Raw genomic sequence first — 17,389 nt, 5'->3', positions numbered from 1 at the left:
GAGAACTCTCACGCAAAGATCAAGATCCATTCACTAGAGAAATCATGAAAACTAAAATTCCTAAGGACTTCAATCTCCTAGATATGACTTTGTACGATGGCACTACAAATCCCAACCATCACCTCAGCAACTTCAGAAGCAGAATGTACCTCACCGACGCCTCCGACGCTGTTCGCTGCAAAGCTTTTCCAACAACTCTCACAAAGACAGCAATCAGGTGGTTCGACAACCTACCTCCAAAGTCCATCTGAAGCTTTGACGACCTAACTAAAAAATTCCTTGCCAGATTCTCCATCCAAAAAGACAATGCTAAGCACGCCCCCAGTCAACAGAGGCCTTCGCAACTACATGGAAAGATTCAACAAAACGTGCCTAGATATACAAAGCTTGCCAACAGAGGCTGCTATCATGGGCCTCATCAATGGCCTACGAGAGGGACCTTTTAGCCAATCTATATCAAAGAAATACCCCATGTAACAACCCTGATTTTCGAGTATGCGAGATCTTTTCCAAAGGCACGGATTTCGCCAGAAGATCAGTAAAGGGAACACCTCTTCTATATCAACAAGTATCTCAATCCTCATTGTCATTATGTCATCCTTAAGCTAGAACCTTTTTCGTGGCAAGCTCGATAACGCGGTCACGAAGAACCTAGTTTTTGAACCGTATCGGTTGGCAGTTTTGATTCTGATTTTCGTAAATAGTCTCTGTTTGACGAACTGGACTCGATTCATGAGAGGAGAGAGATAATAGTATAATATTATCATTATATTAGTATTAGAAAATGTTTGAATGATATTATAAGGTTACCTGGTCTGTTTTAGTTAAAAATAGGAAATCGGTTTAACCGGGTTCACAGTTTACTGGTGCAGCTTAGCACCAGCACTCTCTGATGACTTTAGCAATGCTAAGGCCTCATCATACATGTTTTATTCCCATAATAAATATGTTACTAGTGTCATTTATGCTAGTAGCTCAGAAAATAATTTTTAGAGATATTTTCATAAGTGTTCCGATACACCTAGTTTTAGTAGTTATACACCTGAGATATTTTAATATTATTTTAACCCACCTCCAAGCCAACCAATCACAACTCACCTTACACCCCCAAGACACTCCAAGGCTGGTCATTTACTCCCTTTGGCCGAAATTGAAAGGAGAGAAAAGAGAGAAAACTTCATGAACACTTAATCTTCAAAGCTTGATTTCTTCTAAACCAAAACTCAAATCAAAACTCCGATTTCATCAAAATGATCCTCTCTTCTTCCTCTACATAACCATGTGACTTATCAAGGCTGGAAATAAGGTGAGATGGCTGTTCCTTTCCCCTTTCAATTCGGTTTTCAAGGAAAACCATGCAAAACATGTGTTTTCTTGATGTTCTTCCTTAGGAATCATGCTTAACTTGAGTTGAGGGCCAAGAAACGTTAATTTCCAGCAAGTCTAAGGTGAGATATCTCTTCCTAACATACTGAGTGAGATTTGGTCAGTTGAGAGTTTGTGGATTTAAAGTTGTTCTTGATGTGTTTTAGGAGGAAAAAGTGCTTTAAGAACACTTCAAAGAGTAACCGGATTTGGAGCAGCAAATCAAGGTAGGGTTTGACAAATTTAATCTTGATTGATTGTGTTTGAGTTGTGTGATTATGATATGGTTTGGCTGTGCTTGAAATTGATGATTTATATAAGTGATTCTTGTTGAAATTTTGGTGAAAATTTGATGAAATTTGATGATATTCAACTTTGAAATTATGTTCTTTATGGATGCTGGAAAAACGAACCCTAGAGCTTAAATTGAGGTTCAATTTGTGTTAAAATTATGTAGAAAATATGGGGTTTTAGTGGCTGTGAATTTATTATGAATTATGGTAAAAATCGGTTGCTGAAAACATTGAAAAACGGGTAAAAACAGAGAAAGATCTGAAGAATTTATGAAGAACACGAAGAACACTTTGAGTGTGATGAAGAACATTGAAGAACACCTTTTAGATCTTAAAAAGGGCAAGGTTGTAATTATTTTGGTGTTTGAGGGGTTATTTGGTAATTTCTGAAAGTTAGGGTGGTAAAAGTAGAAATATTAAAAGTTACGGGTGGTAAAAAGTGAATTTTAAAGGTTAAAGGTTAAAGTAAAGTTAATTTTCGAAAATTTAATAATAAAATAATAAATAATAATAAAATATTAAATAATAATATTTAATTAAAAATATTATTTTAATAAAAATAATAAAATAATACAGAAAAGGCAGTTTTCTGTAAAAGCTTTAGAAAGACAATTTTAAGCGCAGAATCCCATACTTACCTTCATAAAACACTTAGGGAGTGGTAAGAACATATTAGTGAGGCAAAGATAAATAAAAGATAAAAAGTTAAAGAAAAGATAAAAACCAAAGAAAAAGTCTGTAAAATTTTAACGACAGAAAAACAGACAGAGACTAGTGAACGAACTAGGGCAACTTAGTTGGTACTTGAGTTGCGACTAGGGTTAGGTGTTATATGAAAAGTTAAACTGTTTCAGTATAGACTTAATGAACCTATACCTGGGACAGGCTAACTATTCATACCGAAATTTACATAAGCTTTAAATACACATGTTAAACAGAGAAATCAAAGCAGAATAAAGTAACACAGAGCACAGAGTAACCAGAGTAAAGTAAAGAGATACAAAGAGAAAAGAATAATATGATAAAGAGAATAGAGAACAAGCAGAGGGCCTGTTGAAAGGTCATTTGTTGCGTTAAGGCAACTCCAGAGATATTTGTTTATTCATCTGCTGCTTTTCTGTTGGCCCTAGAGGTCCTGTAGGCCCAAGTTCACCTACAGTGAGTTGTTATTCCTGTAGGCCGAAGTTCACCTACAGTGAATATCAATTATGTATCTCAGGGTGTTGCTCTTGTAGACCGAAGTTCACCTACAGAGAGTTGTGATTCCTGTAAGCCGAAGTTCACTTACAGAGGTGTCATTTCTGTAGGCCAAAGTTCACCTACAGAAAGTTGTTGTGCTGTAATTAGACTTTTTCTGTAAGCCAAAGTTCACTTACAGAGGTGCCATTTCTATAGGCCGAAGTTCACCTATAGAAAGTTGTTATGTTGTGATTGAACTATTCCTATAAGCCGAAGTTCACTTATGGGAGTGCTATTTCTGTAGGCCGAAGTTCACCTACAGAGAAAAAGCCATATCTAGGACTAGTTCCTGGGTAATGTCGGGCTGCAGGGTGTAAACTGACACGTGAGCTCATGGCCTGCATAGGACAGACATGCATCATACTTGGTTGCGCATTTCCTCTGTTATGATTGTTGTTTGAATGTATGCTTTCTTTGTTTTCATTCTATTCTCTGTGTCTGTGTTTTGTTTTCTTGTATTCTTTTGTTTGTGTTTTGCTTTCTATTTTCTCTATTTATCTGTTTCTTCTGTCTACTGCTTCTCGATATTCTGCTATTTATCTGCTAAACAACACGGAATTAATGAACTTAACTAAAAACCCTGACCCTACTAAGAACTCCCCAGTTCTTACCCCTTCTCTCTCCCTTCCCCCTTCAGATGGAAGCAAGAGTTCCTTTCTGTAGTTCGCTGACGACCATTTGTAAAAAGGATTCCGCTCTAGGTAGTCTTCTGAGTCTAGGGTGAATATCATTCTCTGTTTATATGTATATACTGTGAGACCAGCCGATGTCTACACCCCGTTTGTATGTGAATTTTAACCTAAATCCTGTGTACGAGACTCCTGTTGTGTGGCTACTTTATGAGGTACCAGAGAGACGTCATTTGGCAATGTCTGATCCTGCAAAGGAGTAGTAGATGATGTTCTACCTTTTGATGATGTTCCACCTGACTTGAGTTTTGAAGACTTAAAACGTACTTTCCCTTAGTTTAGTAGTTTAGAGGGACTAGGTGAGTATAGAGTCTAGGCTAGCCTAGGTACCAGCTTAGGGACCTCTTGAACAGGTCAGGACCTAGGATGTTGTATGTATATATATGTATATAGATATTATTTAGCTATATCTAGGGGTGTTCTAACTAAAGGTCTATACTCTAACAAAGGCTGGATCATTAAATGTTGCTAGCTACTTGTGATGTATTTATGTGTGGTTGCTTATAACCATTTTATCTGTTATCAGTTGTGAAATGATTATGAATGATTCCGTCTATTAATCCAAACGTTTTCAAAAAAAAAAATACCCCGCAAATTAACTACGTTTTTAACAACGAATCAGGCTCATATGATAAATAATAGATAATAATTAGGAAGACAAATTGGTAGCGCTCAGTTTCTAGTATGATCTAGACATATTGAAAATTGGGTCGTTACACCCCACATCTCCGGATGAGGTGCAAGAGCGGACAGAAAAGTACATCAACATGGAAGAAAATTCCCGACTTGGAGAAGCCTCAAAATCCGGTTTCACCTACCGAGATAAAGATAAAGAATCCAAGAAGAAGAAAGATCGAACAGGGGAAAAAATCAAAAAGTATCATAATTACACCACTCTTCGGGTGTCCCTTGTGGACATTTACAAAGAAGTCTATAACACAGAAAAGATACCCCCAGCTCGACCATTCAAAGGCAAAAGAGGACGAGGAAATCGGAACGAATACTGTGAATATCATCGGGTCTGAGGACATTCCACCAACGAATGCTTCGACTTAAAAAACATCATAGAAAAATTAGTGAGAGAAGGAAAACTAGATCGGTATATGGCCAATCGAGACGATGAGCAAAGAAAAAGGAGGAGGGACGAGGAGGTCGGACGAACCGAGCGATCACCTCGTACGCCAGAAAGACATGTCCATATGATACACGGAGGATTTGCAGGAGGAGGAATCTCCAAATCATCCCGCAAAAGATATCTCAAAGAAGTATATCACCTCGAAGGGAATGAGGAAGCACCTGACATCCCTGCAATCACATTCACCAAAGAAGACGCATCCGGTATCATCTCAGGACACGACGATCCCATGGTCATCACCATCATACTGGCAAACGCCAATCTCCACCGCACATTAATAGACCAAGGGAGCTCTGCCGACATCTTATTCAAAACTGCCTTTGACAAGCTCGGCTTAGAAGAAAAGGATCTTACAGCATACCCGAACAACCTGTTCGGACTGGGAGATACCCCAGTACAACCACTGGGATACGTGTCACTACATACAACCTTCAGAAAAGGGAACCAATCCAGAAAACTCAAGATAGACTACATCGTGGTCAATGCGAGTTCAGCCTACAATGCCTTAATAGGTCGGACAACACTAAATCAACTCAGCGCAATAGTCTCAACTCCACATCTATGCATGAAATTCCCAACTACAGAAGGGATAGCTACGATAAAAGTAGATCAAAAGATGGTGCACCGCTGTTATAACGAAAGTCTAAACCTCAGAAGTAGAGGAGAAGAGTTCCATACAATTGAGCTTGGTGGAGTTCAGAGATGAGAAGAACTCCATCCGCAGCCCGAAGGTGAAGTAGAGAAAGTTCAGATCGGAGACACCTCGGACAAAACAACTAATATTGGCACAATCCTGAAAGGACACCCAAAAGAATTACTAATACAGTTCTTACGAGATAATGTCGATCTCTTCGCATGGAAAGCTGTAGACATGCCAGGCATAGATCCCAAGCTAATGTGTCACAAGTTGGCGGTTTATCCAGGATCTCGGCCGGTACAGCAGAGACGAAGAAAACTTGGGCCAGAACGATCCCAAGTTATGGAAGAACAGGTACAAGCACTACTAGAGGCCGGATTCATAAGAGAAGTCAAGTACCCACTATGGCTAGCTAACGTCGTTTTGGTGAAAAGATCAAATGGGAAGTGGCGAATGTGCACCGACTACACCGATCTCAACAAAGCCTGCCCAAAAGACCCTTACCCACTCCCAAGTATCGACGCTCTGGTAGATGCCTCATCCGGATATAGATACCTCTCATTTATGGATGCATATTCCGGATACAACCAAATCCCCATGTATCCACGAGATCAAGAAAAGACCTCATTTTTAACACCAAAAGCAAATTACTGCTACATTGTGATGCCTTTCGGTCTCAAGAATGCAGGAGCTACTTATCAAAGGCTAATGAATAAAGTCTTTTCAGATCATATCAGAAAAATCATGAAAGTCTACGTGGACGACATGTTAATAAAGACACAAAGTGAAGAGACGTTATTGTCTGACCTGGCCCAAGTATTTGTCACTATAAGGAAGCATGACATGCGACTCAATCCCGCAAAATGCACCTTTGCAGTAGAAGCGGGAAAATTCTTAGGTTTCATGCTCACACAAAGAGGAATTGAAGCAAATCCAGACAAATGCCAAGCCATTCTCAACATGAAGAGCCCAACTTGTGTCAGAGAGGTACAACAATTTAACGGGAGATTGGCAGCCTTATCCAGATTCTTACCAGGATCATCGATAAGATCTCTCCCCTTCTATGTCACTGTAAGGAAAGGAAAGAAGTTCGAATGGACAATGGAATGTGAGCAAGCCCTCCAGGATTTCAAAAGTTTCCTGGGACGACCACCTATCCTAACTCGACCACGAGAGGAAGAACCACTCGTATTGTACCTTGCGATAGGAAGTCGGGTAGTAGCCTCAGCACTGGTTCGAGAGGATGATAAAGGGCAACAACCTGTATACTTCATTAGTAAAGCGCTGCAGGGATCCGAGCTGAACTACCAAAAAATAGAAAAGTTTGCCTATTCTCTCATACTGACATCTTGACGACTTCGCCCGTACTTCCAGGCTCACACCATTAAGGTTCGAATCGACCAGCCCATAAAAGGGATATTGCAGAAGATAGATCTAGCAGGCAGAATTTTACAATGGGCAGTCGAGTTATCCCAGTTCGACCTCCAATATGAAGCTCGGACAGCCATCAAATCACAGTACTTGGCCGACTTCATTGCAGAATTCATAGATACCCTGGAAACCCCCACAGAATGGAATCTCTACGTGGACGGTTCTTCGAATAAGACTGGAAGCGGCGCATGTGTGATAATAGAAAGCAACCAAGGAACCCAAGTTGAGCTTTCCCTCAAATTTGTGTTCCCGGCCTCAAACAACCAGGCCGAATATGAAGCGTTACTAGCTGGTTTGAAGCTGGCTAAGGAGGTTAGAGCTCAAAAACTCAACATCTTTAGCGATTCACAAGTAGTCACCTCACAAATAACAGGGAGCTACCAAGCCAAAGATCCCACCATGAAAAAATATTTGGATAAAACCAAGGAACAGCTCGAACAACACGGGGAATATACGATCTACCACATACCCCGCGAACAAAATGCCCGAACTGACGCACTCTCAAAACTAGCCAGCACCAAACCAGGGGGCAATAATAGAAGCCTCATCCAAGAAATGCTACAGAACCCGTCAATCTCGGAAGAGGAAAAAGTCTTAGCCAAAACAAGTCAGGATCAAGGATGGATGACCCCCATAATTAATTACCTCAAAACAGAAACACTCCCCACAGATGAAAAGGAGGCAAAGAGGTTAAAACGGGAGGCTCAATACTATACTATCATAAACAACACCCTATATAAAAGAGGGATTTCAATAACACTATTAAAATATTTGCCGACCCCCAACACAAGGGAAGTTTTAGAGGAAGTACACAGTGGCATTTGTGGTAATCATCTCAGAGCACAAGCTCTCACCAAAAAAGTACTCCGGACAGGATTTTATTGGCCAACTCTACAAAAGGAAGCTATAGAGTTTGTAAGGACATGCCCACCATGCTAGAAATATGCCAACTTTCACATCGCCCCGCCAGAAGAGCTTATCAGCGTAACCTCACCTTGGCCATTTGCAAAATGGGGACTCGATCTTCTCGAACCCTTCCCCCAGGGATCGGGACAAGTTAAATTCCTCATAGTAGGGGTAGACTATTTCACAAAGTGGATCGAGGTAGAGCCCTTAGCCAACGCCACTGCTCAAAGAAGCCGGTAGTTCCTATATAGGAACATTGTCACAAGGTTCGGGGTTCCATACTCCATCACCACAGACAATGGCACTCAATTCACAGATGCAAGCTTCAGAAAATTAGTAGCCGACTTGAACATAAAACACCAGTTCACCTCCGTCGAACATCCTCAAGCCAATGGACAGGCCGAAGCTGCCAACAAAGTCATATTGGCTGGGTTAAAACGGATATTACAAGATGCAAAGGGAGCTTGGGCTGAAGAGCTTCCACAAGTCCTATGGGCATATCGAACGACGCCATATTCCACCACAAAGGAATCACCCTTCCGATTAGCATACGGAACAGAGGCAATGATCCCGGTAGAGACAGAGGAAGGATCGCCTAGAGTGGTCCATTACAATGAAGAAGCCAACTCCCAACTTCAAAGGGAAGAGCTCGACCTACTTCCTGAAATCCAAGAAAGAGCTCGGATCAGGGAAGAAACACTAAAACGTAGAATGGCTTCCAGATATAATCAAAAGGTAGTGCCAAGAGGTTTCGCTGAGAATGATCTCATCTTAATCCGAAATGATATTGGAACAACTCGACCTAGAGAAGGAAAGCTGGCAGCAAACTGGAAAGGACCCTACCAAGCCAATATGACTTGGGAAGGGCTACTACAGACTGTCCGAACTCGATGGACGAGAGCTTCCCAGATCATTGCACGCCTGCAACCTAAGAAGGTACTATAGCTAGAGAAGGTAAAAGATCTCATCATAGGATGCACTCTTTTTCCTGAAAAGGTTTTTTAATGAGGCACCAAGTTGAGATTCAGAAATTATCCGACTTAAAGGGATGAAAAACTCCCGTATGTATATATTTGCACTTTCTTTTGAATAAAATATATTTTAGACATTCTACAAATTCTCAAGACGCATTAATCTAAAGCATTCATCATCCGATTATAAAGCAACAGATCGGCAGAAAGTGAAAAACAGATTCACAGCGCGATCACGATAAAGACCAATAGAGATGAAAGCGCGATTCATCTAAAGGTCGACCAAATAAAGATAGAAACCACCTTCTACAAATCGGCAAAGATGAAAGCAGAATAATGCAAGAAGTTATCGAAAGTGATTCAGAAAAAGAACCTGACGAGGTCTTATGGATTGCTCAATAATAACTTAAAGACTGGCCGACGTTAAGAAGTCGGACCAAGTCAACCCAAGTTATAAGTAAACCCTGGAAAGAGGTCTGGCCAACCCTATTAAAGAGGATTACTTTAACTTAGAAGGGCCCGACATGACAAAGTCGGCCCAAAACATAAAGTTATAGAAGTAATCCCTGAAAGAGACCTGAACAAGGTCCAAGAAAGAGGATTACAAAAATAACTTAGAAGGACCCGACATGACAAAGTCGGCCTAAAACATAAAGTTATAGAAGTAATCCCTGAAAGAGACCTGAACAAGGTCCAAGAAAGAGGATTACAAAAATAACTTAGAAGGGCCCGACATAACAAAGTCGGCCCAAAACATAAAGTTATAAAAGTAATCCCTCAAAGAGACCTGACAAGGGTCCAAGAAAGAGGATTACAAAATAACTTAGAAGAGATCGACATGACGAAGTTGGTCTCCTACAACAAATAAGTTATAAAAGTAATCCCTGAAAGAGACCTGACAATGGTCCAAGAAAGAGGATTACAAAAATAACTTGGAAAAGACGACGCAAAGAAGTCGGTCTCCCACAAACAAGTTATAAAAGTACTCCCTAAAAGAGACCTGACAAAGGTCCAAAAAAGAGGACAACAAAAATAACTAGAAAGAGGACCAACGTAAAGAAATCAGTTAGGGATTGCTAGAAATAAATACAAGAGCAAGAAAACCGAAATACAAGTTGGATCCACACATCCACAACCTCAAAGGATCCAAGCTACAAGCAATAAGTACAAAGCAATCCAAAGAGGTCGAGCAGCAAGGCTCCAGCATTTTTAAAACCCAGAAAGGTGCTAAGACAAGTGCAAACAAGCATGATATAAAATACAATATTATAACAAGCCTCAGGGTCAGGCCCAAAAGCTTGAAAGCTACTTGTTGTTTTTTCAAAATAAAAAGTTGCTAAACAAGCAACCTGAAGGAGTATCAACAGTCAGCAAAATACTCAAACTACAAAATAAAGAGTTTAAAATCCCACAAGACGGGCTATCTACACAAATATCTAGGAAAATTCAGCTAAAATTAGAAGACTTCTCGGCAGCATCAGTCTGGGGTAAAGGAGGGCGAGCCTGGAGAGGCACTGCATCCACCGTACCGTCGTCCCTATTCAAAATTTGACAATCAGGATCTAATTCTGGACGAGCAATCCCAGCAGGAGGAACTATAGAGGTCGACACTTTAGCAGCAGGCGCAGAGGGAGGTTCGACATCATCATCATCTTGGTCGTCGGGGACAATCTTACCATCCCTCACAATGTTGTCCAAGCTAAAGAGAGTAAGATAAACCTCAGAAGCAAGAACTTGAACCTACTCCTTCAAATTATCATAAGCAGCGTTCACGCTGCCGACGAGGTGACCTTGGAGCTCGGAGTAGTCAACTCGGGCAGACTCCAACTCCTCCCTCAGACGTATCACCTCCCGATAAGATGTGACATAACTATCATTATGCCTCAACGTAGTGTCCTCGGCCAATCTCATAGAAGCCGCCAGGGCAAGAGAGCTAGCATTTTCGTTCTCCAGATCCTTCTCCAGTTTGGCTACTTTCACCTCAAGCTCCTCCTTCAAACCTTTCATCCGATCAAACTCTTGTTTGGCCTCCTCCATGAAGGCTTTGGTGGTATGGAGAGGAAGATTTTGAGTAGTCCGATACAGGGCAGCCCCCATATAGGCCATCTTGATGCTGCTCCGAGTTATAAAATCTAAATGGTGAAGGAGTGAAACATCATCCATGGGGAGGGCACCATAAGGACTGATCTGTTGATTAACAAACTCCATCGCATCAAAGTTAGGAGCATCAAGGTTGAAAGGGTCAATTGCTTTTTGTTTTTTGTTTTTTGTTGGAAGGAGCACCAGAAGTAGCGGCAGAAGTCTGTGGAGGGTCAGCCAGACGAACTCGAGGAGTAGGGATCACCTTCCTCGGCCCAGGAGAACTCGGCACGGGCGGCTTCACCGAAACTTGAGAAGATCCCTGTCCCGCCACCTTGGCCGAGATATTTTGAGCAGCTGCAGCCTTCCTTGCCTTCTTGAAGGCCTTCATGGGATCGTTGTTTTTCGACATCTCTGGAAATACAGAATCGACCACAGTAATGGGTTACAATTACAAAAAGAAGAAGTAAACTTAAAAGCAAATATAGAAACAAGTCAGACAGTACCCAAAGCAGTTCGAACCAAAGATGGATCACTCAAAGATCTTTTTGTATCAAGATGGGGTGGTTCCCCCCATAAATCTTCAAGAACAATTACAAAATCCCGCTCAACCTTGTCAAGCATCTCCCATGTATAGCGAGACACTCTCACATTCTTCTGCCACTCTAGAGGGAAAGCAGGCTCGTCATTCCCATCAAGAAAAAAGGGGCGGACCCCCTCAACAGCACAGACTCTAAAGAAATAATTCTTAAAGTCCTTAAAAGACTCATCGTACATGGCAAAAACTTTATGACCCTGGACAGACCTGAAAGAAACCCAGGAAGCTTTCTTTTTGGAAGAACCTCCAGGCTTGGCAAAAACAAAAAGATAAAGGAAAAGAGTTTGAGAAGGTGTTACGCCTAACTCTTGGCAAAGCAGCTGAAAGATCTTCATAAAACCCCAGGAATTTGGATGAAGCTAGGATGGGGCAATGTTACACGACCACAACAAGTCGGTCTCGAAAGCAGTAAACGGAAAAGTAATGTCCAACTGGCTGAAGAAATATTCATAGGAATAAAAGAAAGGACGCTCCCCCTCAACCGAATTAGGAAAACAAACCCTCTCATCAGAGTCGGGCGCTACAAGCTCATAATCCCTCTCCCGGGCACTGCTACCACAAACCCTATGATGTTTCCTCAGCTCTACACAAAATTTGGCATCCACCACAGAGACACACATTAAGACAAGGGAGTCCAGCCAATCAGACATCCCCTCGGGAACTTTAGAAAACATCTCTACAATGTTATTGCGAGAAGACATGAGGCCAACTAATCCTACAAATAAGAAAAGAAGATTGGATTACTAAAAAACATCTCGGACGAGGGGCAAAACAACTCGACTAATATGATCCAGACAAACAAACAGAAAAGGAAAACCCCAAGACTCAAACTAAAGTCCTGGGGCATCCTTTGGAGGCAGTAACAAAGCAAGGTTTCAGGAAAAATCTACAGCTTACGTCCCGACATTTCTCAAACAAGAAGAGAAGATTTCAAATAACAAACATTTCAAAAAAGAAAAACACAAAAGTCATCAAAGCCACTATCTCCCTACAGTCTATCAGCAAAGAGCATCGCCAACATCAAACATGCCAAGCAGAACTCGTCAAAGACACAACCTTTTTCTAGAATCAAACAAAATCATCATTCCAAAACTTCAAAATCAAAAGCACAAACAGAAACAGTGATAACATGCAAGTATCAAACAAGAGGAAAAGCGAAAAGGTTCACACGAAAAATGAAGAAACCCCTAAAACACGCATTACAACAGTAATAAGGCACGACAAACGCAGAAAGATCCATACTTTCTCCAAAATCAAAACTTTCTCAAAATTAGACAAGAAAACGACATGGAAAATAGAAAGGAAGACAAACCAACCTGAACGAAGAAAGAAGCTTCAAAGGAGATTGAAGAGGAAAAAATGGAATCACCCAGAATTGCCAAATGACGCTGCAACGTGAGAAAGGAAAAATGCAGGCGAAAACAAAAGTGAGAAAGTGAAGGGAGAAGTTACGAAGAAAGACGAAGAAGAGAAACCGTTTTTTGATTGCAAAAATTCAAAATAAAGCCAAAGGAAACGGGGAAATTAATACCAATTAATGAAGGTATTAAACCCTCGCACGTTCCCAAGAACAAAGCGCTGATATAAAAGCGTGCGCTTTTAGAGGAAGGCGTTCCACATTCAAAAAAGGTTCTACAAAGAAAGGAATCGACAAAATGCTCGAGTTCGGCTTCACTAGAGAAAGATCGAAGTCAAGGACTCGACCTCAAAGCAGAAGACCGAGCTCAAGCAGTGCCACTTTTCACACCCTGGTTCGAGCTATTCGATCCGGGATGATCAGCAATAAAGCGACCGACCTCTTCTCAAAGAGCTCGGTCAAATCGACAGAAAAGCCCAGTAAAGGGCCCAAATAGAGGAACACGACCCAAATCCAAAGGTAGTCCAAGCCTATAGAGATAAAGGCGGTTCCCTTGAAGATAAGCTGACCTCAACTCAAAGATAAAGATAAGATAAGATAACTAATTTATCTTATCTAAAAAGGTCACTCTACAACCATTATAAATACACTGGAGCACCCAGGTATAACTCATACTCTGATTCTACTAAAAACCTGTTTAATACCCATGCTAACTTAAGCATCGGAGTCTCTTGCAGGTACCCCCCACCCTCCGGTGACCATGGATCAGTAGTGCAACCAGTTCAACAAGTCGGACGTGACAGCTCTGGCCACCACCCACCAGCCGGATACATCATCTCCGACCAGTACAGAAGATCTCATCCGAGATTGACCTACAGTTTCAGGTAACCCTCGGAACACTCACCTTTGTCACTAACATTGGAGATGGCAATCACCACCACGTTAGTGGTCACGTTAATGCAGTTAACGTGAGGCACTAACGTGGGAAGAAGGGGCGTTTGAAGCGTTAGTGACAAAGGTAAGTGTCACTAACGCTCTCGAAGCTTAGGCATGCCCACGTTAAGGGTCACGTTAGTTATACTAACGTGAACTCTAACGTGGGGAAAAGGGGCAATAAGCAACGTTATTGGAAAAGGTGAATGCCAATAACATTTGCGAAGGACCAAGAGGCAACGTTAGTGGTCACGTTAGTGCCACTAACGTTGAAGTTAACGTGGATCATTTTTGGCTTGGAACGTTAGTGAAAAAAGGTGATCGTCACTAACGTTCTCGAACCCACATTTTCACTTAACGTTAACACCACTAACGTCCAAACTAACGTCCTAACTAATGTCCATGCCTAACTCACACTTTTTCTGCAAGAAAAGCTGAGCCCACTGAAGACTGTAACTGCTTCAACTAAAGATCCAAAGGCCCATATCCAAGACTTGAAGAGCCAACTAGAAGATCAGAAGAGTAGTATATATAGGAGTAGTTTTGAACTAGTAGGGAGCTTTTAGCATTTTGGAGGACTACACTCTGTATATTTTAATTTCTCTGCAACTTCTAGTTTTATTTTGAAAATGTACTTTTCATTTATGCTTTCTATTTCCAGATCTATGAACAACTAAACCCCTTTCATTGGGTTAGGGAGCTCTGTTGTAATTTGATGGATCAATAATAGTTTTCATTATTCTTCTTCTTTCTTTTCTCTTGATTTTACAAGAAAACTTTCAATCTTCATCCTATTGGGTAGTTGTCTTGGAAAAGAAGCTATTCATACTTGGATCTCTTCGGAACCTTGGAAGAGGAATGAAGAGATCATGCTGGAAATGCTTTCTCATGTTGGACAAAATTGGGGTTTGGATGGATATAGTGACATATAATCCTACCAACATTTTGATTTGGGAATACATGTGAAGTAATCAGTGACCATACTTCATCTCTTCTCATGAGCAATTAGACCAAGGAATTGGCTATTGATCAAGATTTGAGAGATTGGGTTGCCAAGGAATTGGAATCCAATCACTTAAGATTGCCAAGGAGATCAATGAATGCATTGATTGAGGAAGAGATGAGAATGAACTTAATCTAGAGAATAAAATATCTCCTGAGCCCAATGAATCCCTCATTTCTGATCTTACCCATTCTCTTTACTTTCTGCTATTTACTTTTATGTTCATTTCCCCGAATCTCCATTTAAGATTCTGAAATTTACTTTCCGCCATTTACATTTTGCTCTTTATTTCCAGTATTTACACTTTCTATTATTTACTTTCCCGCCATTTACGTTTCTACAAATATCAACTCAATTTCTGCTTAGCTCAACTAGAACATTCCTCTGATTAAAGTTGCTTAACCAATCAATCCCTGTGGGATTCGACCTCACTCTATTGTGAGTTTTTACTTGACGACAATTCGGTATACTTGCCGAAGGAAAGTTTGTTGAGAGACAAGTTTCCGTGCATCAAGTTTATGGTGCCGTTCCCGGGGATTGATTTTGTATCAACAATGATTAAATTGGTGGATAACTAGATTGAGCATTTTTCTTTGTTTGATTTAATTTTATTTGAGTGATTTATTTTCAGTTTTAGTTATTTTCTTCCCATTACCCCTTACCCGTTGTGGTGTTATCTTCAATTTTTTAACAATTCAGTTCACTAACCCACTAACTGTTTGATATATTGCATCACTCACCCTAACAGCATTCCTAACCAGAGTAAACTCCATTCAACTTTTCTCTTGCTTTTTGCTCTGTTGGTTGTATAACAGGTAGAAGAATCGGGGCTTCAACTTCCTTTGATTCTGAACCTGAGAGGACCCTCCTTAGATTAAGGAGGGAAGCAAGAGGAAAGAGAGTCGTTAGTGCTGAGGAAGAGGAGGAGTATTTTGAACCAGACATGGATGAGAATATGAAGAACCATCATGAAGAAGAGGCTCACAACCATGGCAGAGAAGGTCCAGTGCATCATGCTGGACAAGAGAGAAGAGTTTTAGGCTCTTATATAAATCCAAACCCAGGAAACTGTGAAAGTAGCATCCAAAAATCAACCATACATGCCAATAACTTTGAACTAAAGCCATAGCTCATCACCCTTGTTCAGAACAACTGTTCATTCGGAGAAAGTGTCCAAGAAGACCCCAATCAACATCTAACCACCTTCCTGAGGATATGTGATACTGTGAAGTCTAATGGTGTTCATCCTGACACCTATAGATTGCTTTTGTTCCCCTTTTCACTCAAGGACAAAGCATCTAAATGGTTGGAATCTTTCCCGAAGGAGAGTTTAACAACCTGGGAAGATGTGGTGAACAAATTCTTGGTGAGATTCTATCCTCCTCAAAGAATCAACAGGTTGAGAGCTGAGGTACAAACCTTCAGGCAACAAGATGGTGAAACTCTCTATGAAGCATGGGAGAGGTTTAAGGACTTGACAAGAAGGTGCCCGCCAGATATGTTCAATGAATGGGTGCAGTTACACATTTTCTATGACGGTCTTTCTTATGAATCAAAGAAGGCAGTAGACCACTCATCTGGGGGGTCTCTGAACAAGAAGAAGACCATTGAAGAAGCCATAGATGTCATTGAGACTATAGCTGAGAATGACTACTTCTATGCTTCTGAAAGAGGCAACACTAGAGGAGTGATGGAACTAAACAACGTGGATGCACTGCTGGCTTAAAACAAGATGATCACCAAGTAGTTGGCTGACCTTACCAAGAAGATGAAAAGGAACCAAGTAGCAGCAATCACCACCTCATCAGCAGCTCAAGAAGGAGTGAATGCAGAGGCAGAGGGTGATCAGGAACAAGCCAACTACATTGGGAACTCACTTAGGCAGACCCATGATCCATACTCCAAAACTTATAATCCTGGTTGGAGGAACCACCCAAACATTGGGTGGGGAAATCAACAAGATTAAGGCCAAGATCAGAGACGTCACAACCCCAACAACAATGCAGCTCACCAATATTCCACACAGAGATCATATCAGCACCCACCTAACAACACCTCTCAACATCCATATCAAAACCAAAATGGCCCTTCTCATCCCTCCAATCTCAACTCACCATCATCTGAAGATAGACTCTCAAGGATTGAGACTCTACTTGAAGGCATATGTAAGGAAATCCAAGATAACAAGGTGTTCAAGGAGGAGGTGCGAGCCAATATCAAAAACCAGGGAGACACCATCAAGAGGCTAGAATTTCAAGTGGGATACCTCTCTGAGAAGATTCCCAAACCTACTGACAGCTTCCCAAGTGACACAAAGAAAAATCCGAGAGGTGAAGCAAAGAAAGTAAGATGGAAAGAATGCAAGATGGTCACTATAAGTGATAGGGGGACTGAGGAAGAGCTGAACAAACCCTTCGAACACTCTGGAGATACTTCAGTAGAGAAGCAGGAAGAGGGTCACCAAGAAACCAAAACTACACAGAAGGAGATTCTGAACCTCTATGCACCTTTTCCCCAAAGACTCAAGGGGGGCATAGAAAAGAGAATATACTCAAAGTTCCTCGACATATTTGCATCCCTTCATGTAAACATACCATTCATCAAGGCTCTCCAACAAATGCCCTCATATATTAAGTGCATGAAGGAGCTGCTGACCAGGAAAAGCTCACTCAAAGGAGGGCAAACAATAGTGATGAATAAGGAGTGCAGTGCTCTCATTCAACTAGAGTTGCCTACAAAAAAGAAGGATCCAG

The 17,389-nt window shown here is 41.1% G+C and overlaps 1 non-coding gene across 1 annotated transcript; it reads right to left on the bottom strand.

Annotated features, from left to right (window-relative positions):
* Positions 1–16,032: 16,032 nt before the first annotated feature.
* On the bottom strand, positions 16,033–16,139 carry LOC112739036 (small nucleolar RNA R71). Its single transcript, XR_003169977.1, has one exon. It is a non-coding gene; the product is annotated as a small nucleolar RNA R71 (small nucleolar RNA).
* Positions 16,140–17,389: the final 1,250 nt, after the last annotated feature.

Source organism: Arachis hypogaea, chromosome 13 (assembly GCF_003086295.3).
Source record: "Arachis hypogaea cultivar Tifrunner chromosome 13, arahy.Tifrunner.gnm2.J5K5, whole genome shotgun sequence".
Classification (NCBI taxonomy): domain Eukaryota; kingdom Viridiplantae; phylum Streptophyta; class Magnoliopsida; order Fabales; family Fabaceae; genus Arachis; species Arachis hypogaea.
This window is presented reverse-complemented; position numbering and strand designations above follow the sequence as displayed.